General features: G+C 46.8%; 1 non-coding gene across 1 annotated transcript; it reads left to right on the top strand.

The window, feature by feature from the left end:
• The first annotated feature begins 183 nt into the window (after positions 1–183).
• On the top strand, positions 184–256 carry TRNAT-CGU (transfer RNA threonine (anticodon CGU)). The gene has a single exon. It is a non-coding gene; the product is annotated as a tRNA-Thr (tRNA).
• The last annotated feature ends 13500 nt before the right edge of the window (positions 257–13756 follow it).

The following is a 13756-nucleotide window of genomic DNA, read 5'->3' as shown; positions in this document are numbered from 1 at the left end:
TTAGGTTGTATAAGAGGGACAATTAATCAGCTGCCCGCTCATTATAAGTTCACGTGCTACGTGACGCCAAACATGCGCATAAGAGTGTTTTCACACTCGTTGTTTGGCTTATAGATGGCGCTGACTGTCGCTCCTACTTCTAAATTCACAGATAAACCCAAAAAAGTGGATGAAGGGAGGGCCGCTGTGATAGCTCAGTGGTTAGAGCATCGAACGCGTAATTCGAAGGTCGTAGGTTCGATTCCTGCTCACAGTTGGTAATTTTTTCATCCACTTTTCTTTCTTCTTATTTACATTCCATTGGTTTTAATAACTTCCCCTGTACATTCCTTGGCATTACTGTCTGTTATATCTCATTAATATTGTGTTAAAACACGGAAAAACGAGCCCTTAGGTACACACTTCTTTCCCTTATTTTATATATATATATATATATATATATAAGAGATCTAACAGACAGTAATGTCAAGGAATGTACAGGGGAAGTTATTAGAACCAATGGAATGTAAATAAGAAGAAAGAAAAGTGGTTGAAAAAATAACCAGCATCGAACGCGTTACTCGAAGGTCGTAGGCTCGATTCCTGCTCACGGCTGGTTATCTTTTCACCTACTTTTCTTTCTTGTTATTTACATTCCGTTGGTTCTAATAACTTCCCCTGTACATTCCTTGGCATTACTGTCTGTTAGATCTTATATATATATATATATAAATATATATATATATATATAGACAAATGAAATGCAATCCTAACAAATGCTTCTTTAGACCTAACACGTGTCGTCATCGACCATTACAAAAAATCCTCCAAAGCATTAGTTACCACTGAGCGACAGCTACGCGCCTCGCATCCGATGAGTACTTCAGGGATCAGGGCCCTCAACGAATACGAACAAAGTAAATACGCTGAAACCCACTCAAAAAAGGCTAAGAAGCTACTCTGCGACAAAATACTTCCTGAGACGGCTGTAAGAGAAATAGTGGATTCTGATAATTCAGAAGTAGATAAGTCCACTAACATTGTCAATACTTCTGATGTTATTCTTTCCGAACCGGAAATAGCGGTACTTGCTCGGGGTTTAAACTTCTGTCCTGCCACTGGTGGCTTTTACGATTTCCAGCTGGCAAAGGATTTAAATAGTTTGCACGTAACCTACACTTAAGAGAATTCTTTCATGAACGGCCACCTTCTTCGCACATGCCATCCCGCGAGCACTGGACGCCTCCAACACAACGTGACAAGTTTCTGGATCTCTACATCTCAGCAGTGCAAGGCGACATTCTGGAGGCCTATAAAACACCCACGTCCTTTGAACATAAGCTGTCCATTTTAAAGAAAAAAGCCCTCCATGAGCTGCAAGATTGCGAAAACATAATTATCAAACCAGCTGATAAAGTTGGCGCTGTAGTAATAATGAATAAGTCTGATTATACTACTGAGATTCAAAGACAGCTGAGCGATATCCATTTCTTTAAGCGCCTTGATGACGATCCGACAGAGCAGTTGAAGGACATGGTTTCCAATACCATAAAAGACTTTGTAAAAGAAGACAAAATCAGCGAGAGATCTATACGGTCCTTAATCCCCCTTAGCCCCCATCCCAGGGCGATTTTATATCCTGCCAAAAATACACAAAGTAAATAATCCTGGCCGACCTATTGTTTCCGCTATTGACACCGTCACTGAAACGGTGTCTGGAGTCACTGATAATCTCATTAAGGATATCCCACCCACTTTCAATTCATATCTGAAAGATACAAACCATTTCTTGCTCGACATCATTGACCTTGATGTGACACTTGGTTCATTGCTTGTGACGCTAGACGTAGCCTCACTCTATACCAACATCCCTCATATTGATGGCATTCAAGCAGTATTGGATGCTTATGAAGAAAAAGTTTCCAACAAAACGGTGGACAGCAACACACTAGCGCGGTTACTAGAACTAATCCTGACATTGAACAATCTTGAATTTGACGGTGTGCATTAAGTTCATGTTAGTGGCCCTTCAATGGGTACGAAAATTGGACCAAGCTATGCAAATATCTTTATGGGCCAACTCGAAGATAAATTCTTAGACGCATGCAGTCTCAAATCGTTTTATTATACACGTTATATTGACGGCGTCTTTCTGATCTGGCAGCACGGAGAGACAGAACTTCTGTCGTTCATTGCAGACTTCAACAAGGCTCATCCCACCATCTCTTTTTCGGAATCCTACTCAAGCACAGCAATAAATTTTCTTGACGTCACAGTTACTGTACGTGCTAATAAAGTGATGACTAAACTCTTTAGAAAACATACGGATAGGCAGTCATACCTACATTTCAATAGTTCACATCCGAAGCACTGCAAAACGGCAATCCCATATGGTCAAGCACTGCGTTTTAAGAAAATATGTTCGAAGAATTCAGATTTTACAGACAACTGCACCAACTTTCGGGAGGCCCTAAAGAAACAAAAATATCCACCACAAATCATTACTGATGCTATTAAATGGCCAGAGGACATTGACCGTAAGGAACCTTTTATTCGGAAGAAGCAGGCCGCACCCTCAAGCACGAGTTTGGTTATAACACACTCCGCATCAGCACTAAACATCAACAGCATTCTTCAGAAGCATCACAACATACTAATACAGAGCGATCACCTTAAAAAAAATCTTTCCTAATCTCCCGCGTGTTGTATATCGCACATCGAAGAACTTACGCGACATACTAACCTCATCAAGGATTACCGCAACCACTTTTTCTGGTTGTCATCCATGCAAAAAACCCCGTTTGCAAAGTTTTTAACCATAGGACGAATACCACTTTGGTTAAGAGTACATCATCAAACTTTCATCTAAAAATTAAAGGGGATTTTGACTGCGACACAAGCAACATTGTGTACATGCTTGAATGCTCTGTGTGCAAACTCCAATACATCGAATACACTGAAACGCCTTTTAGACTGCGCTTTAATAACCATAAGCCACATGTCACAAGCCTACCCAATCTACCTTTGTCTAAGCACGTTAACATTCCTGGTCACTTATTCAATAAACTAAGAGCTACTATACTGGAATCAGGTTTCCCTTCACACTATGGTAGGGAACTGCGCGAGTCATTTCCGATACATAAGTTCAATCCGATGTTATCCGGTATAAATGAAGATTTAGGCAAATTGACGTTTCTTTCGGCGCAGAACTAAGTTCTAGTTTTATCACAGTCTGTTCATAATCACTCTACACGCAGATTTTTACTACACCTTTCACGGTGCAGTGAATTTCTTGACTTTGTCTTATCAATTCTGTTTGTGCCCCATGAAATTCTTAGTTACGCATCTTGTTCAATTTGAACGTTTTCTGCTATACTTTTTTGTCTTTTTTGAGCATGTGATTTGCTGTATGTGTTTGATAGTTTTGTTTGTAGATAATACGGTACTTTTCAAACTGCTATTCATTTGATCTACTTGATGTAAACACCGTTCATGCATCTCATAATCTTTCCTTGACATTGTTTTGACATTCTCTGCTGTTCATTACTCACCACGTAACAGTAGATAGTGTAAGATAGTGATAGTTCACGTGTCAGGGGCCCTTGATATACCATGCCTACATAAGAAAAGCGCATTTTTGTATCGTGTTTTCCCTGATGATGGCCGGTCCCCCGACTGAAACGTAGGAAAAATAAAAAGTTTGGGTTTTGTCCATTCTCCACTTTTTGGTATTTTTCGGACCCCTTCTTTTCATATATATATATATATATATATATATATATATATATATATATATATATATATATATAAATAATTATATATATATATATATAAATAATTGTATATATATATATATATATATATATATATATATATATATATATATATATATATATATATATATATATATATATATATATATATATATATTATGACGACTCGTTTGTAACGAGGTTTATTGGTCGTGAACTCGGGAACGAACAAGCGCAACGGACCCGAAAAAGAAGCGCACGTTCCAAGAAGATGATGATTGTCAGCCTGAACATATGATGATGATTGACTGCTGTTCAGATGAGGATGAAGCGCATAATAGATGCCTACACTGATCCCCCCCCCCCCCGTGGAAGCGGCCAGCCTGGCCACTGTGGGCGGGTAGTCAAGGTGACGAGGAACGTCGTGTGAAAAGCTTCATGCGGGAAACGTGTACAATTTCGGTGCTGTGGTAACGGCGGTCAGTTTGCACGACAAGAGGCGTCACACGATAATTGACAGGTGACGTCTGCTCTAAAACAACATATGGGCCGATGAATTGAGGCTGGAACTTGTCGCAGAGACCAGGTGTGCGAATTGGTGTCAATAGCAGCACCCCGTCACCAGGTCGGAATCATACTACACGATGAGAGGTGTCGTAGACAGCCTTCCTTGCTTGTTGCGTAGCTTCCTTGTTCATACGAGCACGCTGGCAGCACTGGGCAAGGCGAGAAATATATTCTTCGCAAGAAGATGGGGATTGAGAGCCATTTCTGGTGAAGAAGGAAGCACCGATAAAGAAAGTAGGTGAACGTCCGTAAACGAGATAAAACGGTGTGTAGCCGGTTGTGCGCTGAACAGCGGTGTTGTAGGCGAAAGTGTGGAATGGTAGAAGTTTATCCCAGTTTCTGTGATCCGGTTGAATGTATACGGCGATCATGTCGGCAAGGGTTCGATGAAATCTCTCGGTCAGGCCGTTTGTTTGGGGATGGTAGCTAGACGCCATCTTGTGTGTGGTACCAGAAACGCGAAGAACTTCACCTAAAAGCTGTGATAAGAACACCTTTCCACGGTCACTTAGAAGTACACGAGGAGCACCATGACGTAGTATTATGGCCTGAACGACGAAGTCAGCATCTTCCGATGCTGAACCAGTAGCTACTGAAGTTGTCTCGGCGTAGCGTGTCATATGGTCTACGGCGGTGACTATCCATCTATTTCCAGCACCAGTAACAGGAAGGGGCCCGTAAAGATCGACACCGACGACCTCGAAAGGTGTTGTAGGGCATGTCATTGGCTGTAACTGACCAGCCGGGGGAGATGTCGGAAGTTTGCGAAGTTGGCATTGAGAGCAGGAACCCACGTACTTTGCTACGCTGGTAGAAATCCCAGGCCAATAAAAGCGGCTTCGAATGCGGTCGTAGGTTTTGTGAAAGCCTAGGTGGCCAGCAGTCAAATCGTCATGAAAGGCGTTAAGTACATGATGTTGAAGAGCGCGTGGCAGAACAGGAGGCCAGCGTTGGCCGTCAGGTTGATATATGTGACGATACAGCACACCGTCCTGAATTTGAAGTGCTCGAGTTGTCGACGAAGGCGTGCATTGGGTGGACGCGTAGCTCCTGAGAGGTGGTCTATAATGCGCCGACAATACGGGTCAGCCTGCTGGCGAGAACTGAAGGATTGTTCATCATCGATTGGCGGTTGGTACAGCGAGGCGAGCAAGGCAACAGAAGTGGGAGTCACGTCCGCACTTGTGTCGTTGTGGGTGGCAGCTGGAGGGTCGAACGACGCCGTAGGTAGTGGGCAACGAGAAAGAGCGTCGGCGTCTTGATGTTTTTTGCCCGATTTATAAATAATCTCATACTGATACTCCTGTAGGCGTAAAATCCAACGACCCAAGCGTTCGGACAAGTTCATCATTGTAGAAAGCCAGCATAAAGCGTGGTGGTCCGTTTCGATGGTGAATTGACGGCCGTACAGATAAGGACGGAACTTTTGTATGGACCAAACCACAGCGAGGCACTCTTGCTCAGTGATGGTATAGTTTTTTTTTCTGTAGAAGTAAGCACTCGGCTAGCAAATGCGATGACCCTTTCCCGTCCAGAGTTATCGCGTTGGAGGAGAACAGCACCTATACCACAACCGCTGGCGTCGGTATGCAGGAGTGTTGGGGCGGTGTCATCAAAACGGCAGAGTACAGGCTCTGACGTGAAAGCTTTCTTCAATAGGTGAAAAGCCGACTCACATTCCTTGGACCACACAAAGGGTGCATTAGATGCAAGTAGTTTGTGAAGTGGTGCAGCTATTGAAGCGAAATTTCGTATGAAATGACGAAAATATGATGCGAGGCCAAGAAAACTTCGCAAATCCTGAATTCTTGTGGGGCATGGAAATCGAAGGACGGCAGCGATCTTTTCGGGGTCAGGGCGAATACCGTCCTTGCTGACGACATGACCGAGAACCTTGATGGATTAGGTGGCGAAACGGCACTTCTTAGTGTTGAGCTGCAGACCCGCACCGGCGAGGGATGTTAGGACGTCATCCAAGCGCCTCACGTGCTGAGAAAACGTTGATGAAAAGATGATAATGTCATCATGGTAGCAGAGACACATCTTTCATTTCAGACCACGCAGGACGGTGTCGATCATGCGTTCAAACGTCGCGAGCGCACTGCAGAGCCCGACAGGCATCACGTTAAATTCGTATAGGCCATCGGGGGTTGCCAATGCCGTTTTTTCTTTGTCGTCATTGTGCATGGGAATTTACCAATGTGCCGAACGCAAATCAAGGCTTGAAAAGTATTCGGCGCCTTGCAGTGAATCAAGGGTGTCGTCGATGCGTGGCATGGGGTATACGTCCTTGCGTGTGATGTTGTTAAGTGCCCAGTAATCAACGCAAAAGTGCACGGAGCCATCTTTTTTTCGTACCAAAACAACAGGGGATGACCAAGGGCTAGTTGATGGACGAACTATTTCTCGTTGGAGCATGTCAGCAACGTTTTCCTTGATGATTTTTCGCTCAGCGAGAGACACGCGGTACGGGCGGCGATGTACAATAGCTGTTCCCTCCGTCTGAATGCGATGCGCTGCAGTGGTAGTTCGGCGCAACGTTGAGGAGCAGGTGTCGAAAGAATCGGCGTGTTTCGTTAATAACGCAAGCAACTGCTGCGCCTGGATAACTGTTAAGTCATCACTGATAAGAGCTGTGAAGGGAGAGGATGAGCCAGGCTTACTCATAGAACGGTCGTTGATAGAGGCAGGTTTAAGTGGCGTGACGCTGAGAGGCTCAGCGTCCACAACGCAGGCTACTGCAGTGGCCTCTGGCAGGAGAACTTTCTCTGGCGTTTCATTCGTAGCAATGACGAGCGCGGAGCCATGGTGCAAGCGTACGACACCTGATGCAAGGGCTACGCCTTTTGCGACGCTAGTCGACGAAGGGGACACCAAGACGTCACCGTGGTCGATGTCCTTAGAGATCAGGGTCACAATTCGTTCTTGATGTGGCGGTAGTTCGAGATCTTTGCGAGCGAACAGGCGTAGTGGCTTGTAGACGCCTTCGTCGAACATGGAGTCCGTATTAGTTAGGTGCGGAATCCGTTCACCACAACATATAGCGGCTGAAGAAGAAGATAGGAAGTCCCACCCTAGAATTAGCTGGTGAGAGCACCGGGTAAGCACAGTGAACTCGATGTAATGCAAAATGTCATCAATAAACACACGAGCAGTACAAAGAGCAAAAGGATGGATAGTGTTCTCCTGGGCTTCGACTAGATTGGGTCCATTATAAGGTGTCATTACTTTTTCAGGCGTTTGCACAAATCATACCTAATCACAGAAACTGTAGCACCGGTGTCCACCAAAGCGTCCACGAGAACTCCTTCCGCCGTAACAGAAACCATGTTGAACAGGCGTGCTGGAGGAATATGAGTCCTACTGTTACATGCAGTTTCTCCCCCGAAAACTGCATCATTTAGTTTTCCGACCGATTGTCAGTTGTAAACGAGGCTGGCCGAAGAGGAGAGGAGGAGTGACGGAAGGGCGAAGGTGATCGGTGTCGGCTTGAACGGTAAGTGTTCTGCGTCTCAGTCGACGCGGGCGGAGATGGAGACCGCTGCTGTCCAGATGAATAACGCCGAGCGTAAGAATCCCCACTGGAAAAGTCCCGTTCGTGCATGTCGTACCCATGACGCTCGTCCTGCTGGCGCTTGCGGCAGAAGCGCGATATATGGCCACGATATCCACAGTAAAAGCATGTCGGGCGAGACGGGCGCCAAGGCGGGTATTAGAGGGCGTTCGGCGCACCGGGAGATAGCGCACTCAAGTGGACAGACAGAGGGTCGGGTGGGATTGGCCGGAAGTGGACCGGTGGTGCAGCAGCAACCGGCGTGAATGATGGCGCGAAGTAGAGTTTACGTTGCGAGGAGGCGCGGCCGCAACTTGCGCGTACGTTGGAGGGCTAGACGGAGGTGGCTGTACGTAGGTTGGACCGGTGAATGATGTTAGTTCCTCACTTACGATGTCATGGAGGGCCATGTTGAAGGCTGTGTGACAGATGGAGAAGGTTGTGAGATGCCCATTAATTGAAGTTCTTCTCGTATCATCTCCCGTATCATGTCACGCAGGTCCCGGTCTGCTGTACGGTGTTCACGATTGCCCGACTGAAGGCGAACAGAATCAAGTTCGTCGAGACGCTGACACGTAGAGACGACGTCAGTGACAGTAGAAGGATTCTGGGCAACACGGGCATTGTAGGCAATGCTTCCGATGCCCTTCAGGATGTGGCGCAGTTTGTCCGACTCGGACATCGAAGAATTGACGCGCCGGCAAAGCGCAAGGACATCCGCGATGTAAGATGTGTATGCCTCGCCGGGATGTTGTTGGCGAGTATCTAGGGCCCTCCTCGCTAGAGTGGATCGAACGGCTGGCGTGCCTAATACTTTGCAAAGCTGCTGCTAGAAGGCAGGCCAGTCGGTGAGGTCGATCTCATGGTTCAAGAACTATGTCTTGGCAACGCCCGTGAGATAAAGCGATACCCGGCGGAGCTTGTTAGAGTCGTCCCAGTGATTAGTTGCGCTTACTCGCTCGTAGTTATCGAGCCAGTCCTCCACATCTTCGCCGCGGCAACCAGCGAAGATCGGAGGGTCACGCTGGTGGTTTACGATGTAAAGAGGAGGGGCTTGCGGCGCAGTGACGGCTTGCGGCACAGAGACGGGAGCAGAAAGGGCATCCACCCACTCACTTTGAGACATGTTGGCGGACTGAGGACCCAAGCGGCGGCCTGAACGGAGCTCCAGCGAGTAGGCATTGTAAGGAGAGGTACTGGGAACATCAATCCACCTCCACCACGTATAACGACTCGGTTGTAACGAGGTTTATTGGTCGTGCACTCGGGAACGAACAAACGCAACGGACCCGAAAAAGAAGCGCACGTTCCAAGAAGATGATGATTGTCAGCCAGAACATATGATGATGATTGACTGCTGTTCAGATGAGGATGAAGCGCATAATAGATGCCTACAATATATATATGTATATGGTTCGCGTACAAACCTTTCGTAAACAACGACGTGAAAAACAAGAGAATCATTCATTTTTTATGCCATATATTGTTTGTCATTTGTTCTTCGGTATTTAAAATTGTCTCTATGCCACCAAACTTCCTGCTTGTTACATGACGTCCTGAATCTGTGAAGTGTCGTTGTGTTCATTACAGCACATGCATAATAAACAGCGCATTCATGCACTGAGCAATACCTAATACTTTTTGGGGCAGTCGGAGAGCATCTTCTTTTAAATATTATTCAAGTAGACTAGCCCCCGGTCACATTACCAGTGGCTAAAAGCAGCTGGCGAGATAAAATATTATGAGTTTATTAAAATATTTTCACCTGCACCATCAAAGCGTTTAATAGTTTGTGCTTGCACACATGTCCGTGAGCTCGTCCTTGGTGAGAGAGAGAGAGAGAGGAAGAGAAAAAAATAAGCAGCACTGCAGTTGTGTGAATCTTTGTTATCCAAGTTGTATTTCGAGCTGCAAAAGATTATTCAAGTTGAATGAAAACCTACTAGACCGCCTCTCAAGTAAGCCTCCATAGTGCTAAAAACCAGTCTTTCAGTTTCCCCTCGAGTCCACTGCTTTATTCTTCACCACTTTGCAAGCTGTCATCATTGCTATGAGGTACTATAAGCAAAGCTGATCAGGTTTATCGGAGAATAAAGCCGAAACCCTTTTTTGGCGCTTCCAGATAACACTATAACATCAAAAAATATTCGTAACGTTCATCAGCTCACAGCAGCTTCGACAAAGTAGCGGTGATGACATTCATTTTCGATTAAAAAACAATTTTCCTGAAGCAGCGGAATTTTTCTCCAGTTCATGAAATGTCTGCTGGTTCGCAACCGTAACTGCATCGGTCAGTCACAGCAGAACGAAAGCTTGCAAAAGTTATGCATTGTTATTGGGCCATTGTTCCGCGCTGGCCTGCTCTGCAGTGCTAAAAAGATGAATTTCTTTTTGAGGTAGCTTCTTACCCATCAGAAGACATGACCTCCAAGTTCAGCTGCTTCGAGAGCATTGAGAACAGCCTCATGGGTCATGTTGTCATAGGCACCCTTCACGTCCAACAACAAAGCTGCCGACAGGCGCTTCTTGACTTTCTGTTGCTGAACAGAGGTAACTTAGTCAATGTCGCTATTGATTGAAGAGCGAACTCGTCGAAAGCCTGCCATAGCGTCATGATAGATGTTATATTGTTCCAGGTACCGTTCCATGCGTGTAAGCAGCATCCTCTCTGTGACCTCGCCGACGCAGCTTGCTAATGCTAAAGGCCGGTGTGATGCCAGATCTAATGAAGACTTTCCGGGCTTGAAAAAAGACACCAAGCGAATGCACTTCCACTCATCAGGCACTATTCGATCGTGTCAAGACTTATTGAAAATATTCAGGAGACAGCGCTGTGCCTTCGAGTGTACGTGACGTAGGGCAGCATAGGTCACTCCATCCGGACCCGGGGACAATGAGCGCCTGCATGTATTCAATGCTGCATTAAGTTCTTCTATAGTGAACGCAACCTCCATTTGCTGATCTCGTGCGAGTGGAAAGTCCTGTGGCAATAGGTCTATCGGTATCGAGGTGTCACCGGCGATCTTTGCGCAAAATTCACCAGAAACATCAAGCTGTGAGCGACGTTCATGTAGCGCCAGAGCAGCGAAGAGATGACGCTGTTGCGGATGCGAGTGATTGCATCGAAGAGTCCTCCATACAAGAGACAAAGGCTTTCGAGGGTCTACTGAGTCACAAAAATTTTTACATTGTTGTTTTTGGAGTTTGTGCATTGGACGCTGCATTTTCTTCTCAATGCATCTGGAACCTCTGAGGTGTTACGCCTGGAAGTACACAACGAACGTCAATGCTCTGCAAACGCAATCTGTGTCAAGGCCAGCGATCAAGCCCGCCTGACGCGATCAACTCAACGACGTCATCAAGTGGCGGCGCCAGACGCAACGCACAGCGAGCTCCCTCAGCCCACGAGCCCGTTGAAGCAATCGGCTTCTTGCGGTGTGGCGAGTCTTACGCAATGCGTGGCAACGTCACTCGTCCTTAGGTGCAGCCACACGCAGCAGCTCCGGATTTGATGATATGACGCAGCCCAGTGGCGGGTCCCCAGTGGAGGATTTTGACAGCACGGCCAGCGGCGCTTCTGATTGGACGTTGGTGATGAAAAAGGTCCTCCTGGTGCCTATAAAATAAGCCAAGCAGCGCGTCACCAGCAGTTTGCGTATGCGTCAGAGAGAAGCCGACGTATGCGTGCGAAAGAAGACATCTTGGCTCTTCGAGTCCCTAAAATGTCGGCCCCAGTGCCGAATTTGTAACGCCTCTATTTCTATGCTGTACATAAACCGTGCCTTAACTAACCGTCGTCTCATCCGCTCGTCTATCAGATCTGCGCAGAACCAGTCGCGAGCAGAGTAACACACGCTACCAAACGGATCACTTCTGAAACAACTGGGAAGAACATGTCGAGCGTTTACGCGTCATGCTGAACAGGTTGAAAGAAGCTGGTGTTACAGTGAGACCTTCTAAATGTCACCTATGGTGCGGTGAGGCGTCTTACCTTGGACACGTTTGGGGCGTGGCTGGCGTAGACCTTCAGAAATTAAGGTAGCCGCCGTCGTGATCTATCCACAACCAACCACAAAATTGGAGATAAGGGCATTCTGGGGCCTAGCTATATACTATCAGCATTGCGTGCAAAACTACTCTAGCATTGCCAGCCCTCTAACTGACGCACTTCGAAAGTACGAGCCGGTTAAAGTAGTATGGGACTCAAAAAAGGAGAATGCGTTTTGCAAGCTGAAACATGCCCTAAGCGAAAAACTTGTTCTCATGGCACCCGATTGCTCTAAGAGATTTGTCATTCAATGTGACGCGAGTGATCGCGTCATGGGAGCTATATTGTACCAGGAAGACAATTCTGGTAACGAAAGGCCAATTTTGTATTGAAGTCGAAAACTCAGCTGCAAGGAAGAGGCGCACTACCTCTGAAAAGGAATGCGCTTGCTTCGTGTGGCACATTCAAAATCTAGCCTGTTATGTCTCCGGTTCGAGGTTTGTGGTAGAAACGGACCACTGTCTTCTAACCTGGTTAAATAACATGTCGCCTAAAGTGGCTGGTTACTGTGGTGGAGCATGATACTCGAACAGCACAACTTTGACGTTCGCTACAAAAAAAGAAAGCTAAACGCTAATGCAGACGCATTAAACCGTGCGTTTATTTAGTACCTTCTCCACCTTTTGGTCTCTCGCTGGCGATTCGGGGCAATATTTTGTCCTCATCAAAGCATAAGCTTAGCGCTCTCGTCCAGAGTGATCTCAAGGGGCCAACATTATGTTGTATTCTATTTCATTGCATTGTTGTATGTGTAAAAATTTGAGTTCCCATTTTAAGAGCCTTGTGTCCCACATGTGCCTCTCCATGTAGAGGGAACGAAATTCCGACAGACACGTAGCTAGGTATATGTTGTACTATACTTTGTCTGGTGTTCTGTCGGGTAACCGAGGGCACTTGGTGGTGTCATGAGTTGTCTGTTGTCGAACTGTTCTTGAGAAGTTGCAGAACCATCGACAAGTGCTGAAACCAAAAATCGTCAGAAGAGATGAGCGAAGCTGGTTGACAAGTTGTGGCGACAAGCCAATGGAGCTGGGATCTGTCCTCAAGAATGGGATGTGCTCACGCAACAGAGCCTAGAGCTACATTCTCCCCATGGCCCTGGAGGCAAACCTGGAGGGACCTGGCGAACAAGTGTGCCCGACATCTGAGCCACGTGGAAGCAGCTCGTCTTTCCGGCGCATTGTCTGGCGGCGGGGGTGCTGTTACGTCTGGGAGTCCACACCAAACGTCAATGCCTCTGCAAAGGCAATCTGTGTCAAGGCCAGCGATCGAGCCCGCCTGATGCGATCAACTCAACGATGGCATCAAGAGGCGGCGCCAGTCTGTCTTACGCAATGCACAGCGAGCTCCTTCAGCCCACGAGCCCATCGAAGCAATCGGCTCCTTCTAGTATGGCGAGTCTTACACAATGCGCTGCAACACCACTGGTCGTTGGGTGCAACCAAACGCAGTAGTTCCGGATTTGATGATCATGACGTGGCCCAGTGGTGGGTCTCCTTTGGAGGATTCTGACATCACGGCCAGCGGCGCTTCTGGTTGGACGTTGTTGACAAAAAGGGTCCTCCCGGTGCCTATAAAAAAGCTAAGCGGCGCGTAACCAGCAGTTGACGTATGCGTCAGAGAAAAGCCGACGTATGCGTGGGAGAGAAGACATATCAGCTCTTCGAGTCCCTAAACTGTCGGCCCAAGTGCCGAATTTGTGACGCCTCTATTTCAATACTGTACATAAACCTTGCCTTAACTCACTGCCATCTAATCCACTTGTTTTTAGCTCTGCGCAGAAGCAGTCGCGAGCTGAGTGACCCACACTACCAAACGGCTGGTGACCTTGGTGGCGGAGTTCGGAGCAGTGGCGCC

Source organism: Rhipicephalus microplus, chromosome 1, assembly GCF_043290135.1.
Source record: "Rhipicephalus microplus isolate Deutch F79 chromosome 1, USDA_Rmic, whole genome shotgun sequence".
Lineage (NCBI taxonomy): Eukaryota > Metazoa > Arthropoda > Arachnida > Ixodida > Ixodidae > Rhipicephalus > Rhipicephalus microplus.
This window is presented reverse-complemented; position numbering and strand designations above follow the sequence as displayed.